General features: G+C 40.2%; 1 pseudogene across 1 annotated transcript; it reads right to left on the bottom strand.

Moving 5' to 3' along the window:
- Nucleotides 1-497: 497 nt before the first annotated feature.
- LOC118357145 lies at nt 498-1864 on the bottom strand (annotated as a pseudogene). The gene has a single exon (XR_004820184.1). The product of XR_004820184.1 is annotated as a 60S ribosomal protein L4-like (transcript).
- Nucleotides 1865-6394: the final 4530 nt, after the last annotated feature.

The raw sequence follows: 6394 nt of genomic DNA, 5'->3' as shown, positions 1-6394 counted from the left end.
GCGGGGTGGGGGACAGGAGGGAGAAAGAGAAGCTTGAGCAGGCTCCACACCCAATGCAGAGTCTGTGGTGAGTGCTTGACACACAGTTGACAACTGAAGAATTTTTTACCAATATTTACTTGATTGGAAATAATGCCCAATTCAAGAATGAATTTGACAACCGAATGTTTATAAAAATGTTCTTGAGACTTTTACGTAATTTTTTTTTTTTTTTTTTTGGATCCCAGAAGACCTGCTTAACAAATAGGGGTATCTATACAGTTTTGGGGGAATAGAAAAAGGGAGTTTGGGCCACACTCCAATGTTCAACCAGCCGTTGCAAATTCCCATGTGATCTTGACTCCATTATCCTGTCGCATGACCCAGAGGAAAGGGTGGAGCTAAGTGGGTCCCAAAAGAATCCTTTGTACCTCTTAATGCACCTGGAAGGCAGGACTAACAGCTCTGTGAAATAATAATAAAAATACACCCAAAAATGTATTAATGGTTTTTTTTCCTCACTGGCTTTGATCAGGTCTTTATTCAAAGTTAGCTGTCCAAAATGATTTGACTTTTATAGAATTAACCTAAGTTTTTAGGCAGTAGGCTTCTCTGCAGTGGGTTTCTTTTCCGCAGGCTTCTTGTCAGCTGCTGGTTTCTTGGTAGCTGCAGCCTTTTTCCCCACCACAGGTTTCTTCTGCTTCTTCACACCAACAGCCTTCTTTCCTTTCTTCCCAACCACAGGCTTCTTGCCTGGAACCCCCTTCTCATCTGATTTGGCTTCTAAGGCTGCTGCTGCCTTACCCATTCGGAGTTTGTGATTCTTGGCCTGGCGAAGAATGGTATTCCGGCGCATGGTCTTTGCATATGGGTTTAGCTTCAACATGATTCTCAGGTTCTTAGGTGGATTCTTCTTCAGGACTCTGCGATGAATCTTCTTGCGTGGTGCTCAGAGGGCTCTTTGGATCTCTGGACTTTTCAAGATTCTGCTAAGGTCTGTATTAAGCATCTTATGCATGGGAAGGTTGTAGTTACTCTTGAGGGAGGCAGCCTTACGCCAAGTGCCATTCAGATCGTCTAACTTGTGGAAAGCACTTTCAGTCCAAATACCCACCAGGAGCAAGTTTCAAAATGTTCAGTTTGCTTACATTAAGCAAAGTAATTCCAGGGATGTTTCTGAAGGCCTTGATGATACCGTTGTCTTCACTGTAGATGATGCAGGGTCCCCTGCGCTGGATACGACGGCGGTTTCTCATTTTGCCCTTGCCAGCTCTCATTCGCTGAGAGGCACAGACCTTTTTGATATCGTTCCAGGCTTTAAGTTTCTTAAGAAGCAAAACAGCCTCCTTGGTCTTCTTGTAGCCTTCAACTTTATCTTCAACCACCAAAGGAAGTTCAGGAACTTCCTCAATACGATGACCTTTAGACATGACCAGTGCTGGTAAGGTTGAGGCAGCCAGGGCAGAGCAGATGGCATATCGCTTCTGTGTTGTGTTTACTCTGCGATGCCAATGGTGCCAGGTTTTGGTTGGTGCAAACATGCGGCCCCCACGACACATATTTCCAAAAGCACCCTGGCCAGAACGGTGAGTCCCTCCGCCTTGAACTCTGGGAAATCGAGCCACAGCTCTGCCAGTACCCCAAGACTCAGCGCTGGGTTGATGACCTGCCAATTCACTGACGGCATACGGCTGTCTGTTGTTTTTGCGCAAGTTGGTGTGAACAAAGTTCACGATATCAGGTCGAATGGGAGCCTTGAACACAGCAGGCAAAGTAACATTTTTGCCAGATGATTCCCCCTTTTCGGAGTACACAGATATCAATGGACGAGCACACGCCATCGCGGGGAGAGGAGAGGGCCACGCTCCTCTCAACCCGGCGGCTCCTACAGGAAAAGCTGTATTAATGTTTTGATGGAGCTTTTTGAAATCTTAGCTGATAGATTGATAGATTAATAAAGTGAAACAAGAAATAAAGAGAAAACACTGGCATACTGGTCAGTTATTCAAATAGAATCTATTTGTAATTCATAGGGTAAGTTGGAATTTCCCTTTGTTCAGGAGAATCTGTTTTATAGCACAATCTTGATCCAGAATAATTACATGCAAACAGAATTTTAAGATATAAAAACAAATTATATTCTTACCAACGGTGGCTTCAGAGTCATAATGCTGAAGACCAAAACTATACTACATCACTTTCTGTGAAGAATTCAAGCAAATGATAGAAAAGTAGCTTAATCATGTCTGCAATATATAGACGTTAATCCTACTTTAAGTGCTCTAAAAGCTCTAACTATAAAACAAATCGTATTTTAAAACAATTATCCATGACTCGAACAGCCTGAAGAGCATGCCTACATTTAAATGGTAAGTCCAAGAGAATATATATTTTTTCCAGTGAGGTTGTTGTTGTTTAAACAATTCAAGAGAGCTTCTTTTAGAATTACCTTCACAGAATACAATATATTCTTTTGAAATTTTTCAGTGGTGAAAAAATCTTTGCCCTTTGAGGTTGGATTTGACCTGCAACAACAACCAGCACCTACTTTCAGACAAACCTGAAGAAAACTGAGTAATAGAGTTGTATTGTTAAGGCAATTACAGAAGAGTGGTAGTTGACAAGAACACTCAAGCATAAAAGAAGTTAAAATGAAGGCGCTACTATATTCTGGTCTTCCACATCCTGGCCCAGGTGTCTGTCTCTGGGTGTCAGTCACCACGGTGTGTTTTCAGGTGGAGACTAAAATCTGCTGAGCTTTTCTTATAGTCCTGAAGTTCAGATCTCAGGACATAAATTGACTCATATAATAACAATATTCTCAGCAGTAATCACTCAGTGGGATTGGCTTGAAGATGGACTCCTTGTAGCCTATCTGCTTGTCAATTACATCACCATAAATCTTTCTGTGGCAGTAACGAATGATAAGAGCATGGACCTTGGAGCCGAGCTGCTTGGGTTCAAGTCCCTGTTCCAATACTTCATATTAAGGCTAGTTAATAAACTCTCTGAGCTTCAACATCATCATCTGCTAAATAGAATACCTTCCTCATTCGGTTGTTGTGCAGATTAAGTAAATTAACACATTTCCAGTTCTTAGAACAGCGCCTGCAGCATAGTCAACACTAAATAAATATTAGCTATAATTATTTTGTGTGGTGGCTCTAATAGGCAAAGAATGGGGTGACTGCATGGCTCAGTTGGTTAAGCCACTGCCTTCAGCTCAGGTCATGATCCTGGAGTCGCATGACTGAGTCCTGCGTTGGGCTCCCTGCTCGGTGGGGAGTCTGCTTCTCCCTCTGCGGGATGCTCCCACTGTGCATACTCTCTCTCTGTCAAGTAAATAAATAAAATCTTTTTTAAAAAATAGGCAAAGAATGAGTAGCGTGTCTTTAAAAACAAAAACAAAACAAAACAAAAAACAGTACTTTACTGATTCAGCCACTACACTCTCCTAATCTAAGTCAAAGAACCTTAAAAGGATCAAAAGCCATACAGTGATTCACAGGGCTCTGAGTATACAAGACACAGATAATCCTTGGGAGGCATTTTAGAGTACCATAACTATAGATTCCAAAGTAATTTTAGGAACCGCCAAAGACATAGTGTTATTGCTATTACCAGAAAGTGTTGGCTGTTATGCTGTTATTTTGTTGAATATAAAATACCACAGATTGAAACACACATCTGTTTCAGAGATACTAATATGAAAACAATGTGTGCCTAAGAATCAATGAAATATGGTAACAGAAGTTTCTAAGAGGACATCTACCTGTCCTCTTCCAGGTGGAGTCCCAACCCCGAAAAGGGAAACCTTCCCAAGATGGTATGTGACAAAGGTGACAAATGAGCTTTGAGTTTAGCATAGTGAGAAGAGGAAAGCCCCTGAGGGAAGACCATGTGTTATATGAGGTGAAGAAAATGCAGAAGAATGTGGAAAGTTTTGAGTTCCTAATGCAGGTGTTAAAAAACTACCCAAGTGAATTCTGAAATTCAGAACTATTTTTCCATCTGTAGAAAGAGTACATTGTTCCCCTTCAAAAGTGAAACAACCACCCAAGAGGGATGAACTCCCAAACTTCAATTTCCATGTTGCTCTATGGGTTTCTGGTAGCTCCAGGTTTGGACTGCAACCATAATTACCCTCACCTGGGCCATCTGGTCTTCGTCTAACAGTACCAGAGCCAAAATACTCTGCAAATAGCATTAATAAATGAAATGGGTCAGTAGGCCTCAAAGGTCTAGATCCCCTTTGTAATTTATATTCCAATTCAACAAATATTAGTCAAAGGATCTGGACTAGGTGCAAGGTATTGTTTAAAATGGGACCAGGTGCGGAGTATTTTGCTCTAAGGGATGAGAAAGATACTCAAATTTGGCATCCACCCAAACTCCATTCTGTACAGGGCATAAAGGGAATATGAACTGGGAGGGAGGAGTGGGAAAGAGAGAGGAAGTAGGTTTATATCTGTAAAATAGTCTAATTTTCTGAGTGTCTTGGACTGCCCTAAAAAGAAATTTGCACAGAAGTGTAGAGAAGCCCACCTTCTGGTAATCCACTGTAATCCATCAGTCATAAACTTTAAAGACACTGAAAAAGTGGTCCTAAGTTTCTTTGGTTCTCACACCCTCTCTACCCCACCAGCCTATGGATCTAATTTGCTAATCCATACCATAGTCCCTATATAAAGAATGACTTTTGAATCCATCTCCTCAACTGATTTGGAGGCATTGTTGCATAAAGTTTAATCACTGGAGCAAGCCTCTGAGTGAACCTACTGCTTTTCTGCAGATGAAGGGAGTACTCTTCAAGTCTGACCCATCTCCTAGCATGAAACCTGGAAGATAAGCAGCAGCATGATTTATCCTTATATTTAAAACTAGGGCAGGAAAAAATATATCTTACTTTTATCCATTAAAAAATAACTTCTTATTAGAACAATTAACAATCAAGTTGTATTTCAGTACTTTCATAGTTATTTAATAATAATATTGCTCATACCCTATTACAAGTAATTCTAAATTGTTTAATGTCTTCCATTTGTGATTTGGATCAAATATTACTTGAATGAAATCACTGAACATCTGGGAATTGAAAATGTTACATTTACGCAAGGATTTTTAGAAACTAAGATTGGCATATATTATGGCAGGAACTGGCAGGGATCTATCTCCAGACATTTACTTAACTCAAATTTTCCTTGTTTTTTCATCTTATATATTTTTATTTTTAAAAAGATTTATTTATTTATTTATTTATTTAATTTATTTGAGAGAGAGAGAGAGAGCAATCACACAAGGCAGAGAGGGGCAAAGGGAGAAGAAGTGAATCCCAAGCAGACTCCCCACTGAGTGCAGAGCCCAACACGGGGCTCAGTCTCACAACCCTGAGATCATGACCTGAGCCAAAAATCAAGAGTCAGAGCCCCAACCGACTGAGCCACCTAGAAGCCCCATCTTATATATTTTTAAAAAAACAACTATCCAAAATGTAGAAATGAATGTGTTTGGTTGAACCGTCTCTAGTCTCTTTCATAACTACACCACCAGTGGCATTGTTAACATTTTTGTATTGCATTTTTCTCACTGGCAAACTGAGCTGGCAACATTTTCACAGCCAGTCACCTCTGATTTATTGATTACCTTTCAAGCTGATGACCTCATAGCAAAGAATCTGAGGTCTTCTCCCCCAACCCCCACCCCCAACGCTTCCTGGTATTTTTCTGAGATGCCAGAGCTCCAAGGTTTATGCCATTGTCTGAGTATCTAAACGATGGCAATGATAAAGCACATGACATCATGTAAACTATGTTATTTTGACTTTTAAGTATTCCTTAAATATAAATCTTGGCTAAGGCTGCCAAGAGATTTGGCAAAGGTCAGCCTGGTTTTATTCTCCCTTGGTGGGTGAAACTGGAATTCCTTGGCCTTACAAATTCTTGTGGTCTCCACAAACAGCTCCTCCTTTCTAAATCAAGTTCATCTTCAGTGTTTACTCAAATGTGTTTGGCCCACTAATACTTCTTTTAATGAGAATTCAGTTCCCTGCCAGAAGTCCCATTTGGATCATTTACTTTTTCTTTGTTGATCCTATCAAGCAAATCATTACAAATAATAATACTGTAATAACATAGTTCTTTCCAGGAAATGTCTTCTTGCTGATGACATCTAAGACTGGATATTATTAAAATCTGACTTTTTTTTTTTTTCATCCTGACTGTGCTGCAATTTAACACCTCTTGAAGAGAGACAATGTGGAGAGATTTTCTGGCTGGTGATCAGCATTTCAGGTTGGTGGTCAGATGAAAGCTCTGACAGAACTCTTTCCAAGGATTTGTTGTGCATGCTCAAATTCTTTGTTCTATGTTGACTCAAGCTGTTTTATAAAATATCCCTGTAAAGATAGGCCATTGAG

The sequence above is a fragment of the Zalophus californianus genome, chromosome 7 (genome assembly GCF_009762305.2).
Source record: "Zalophus californianus isolate mZalCal1 chromosome 7, mZalCal1.pri.v2, whole genome shotgun sequence".
Classification (NCBI taxonomy): Eukaryota; Metazoa; Chordata; class Mammalia; order Carnivora; family Otariidae; genus Zalophus; species Zalophus californianus.
Note: the sequence above shows the minus strand (reverse complement) of the source record. Positions and strands in the feature narration are given on the sequence as shown.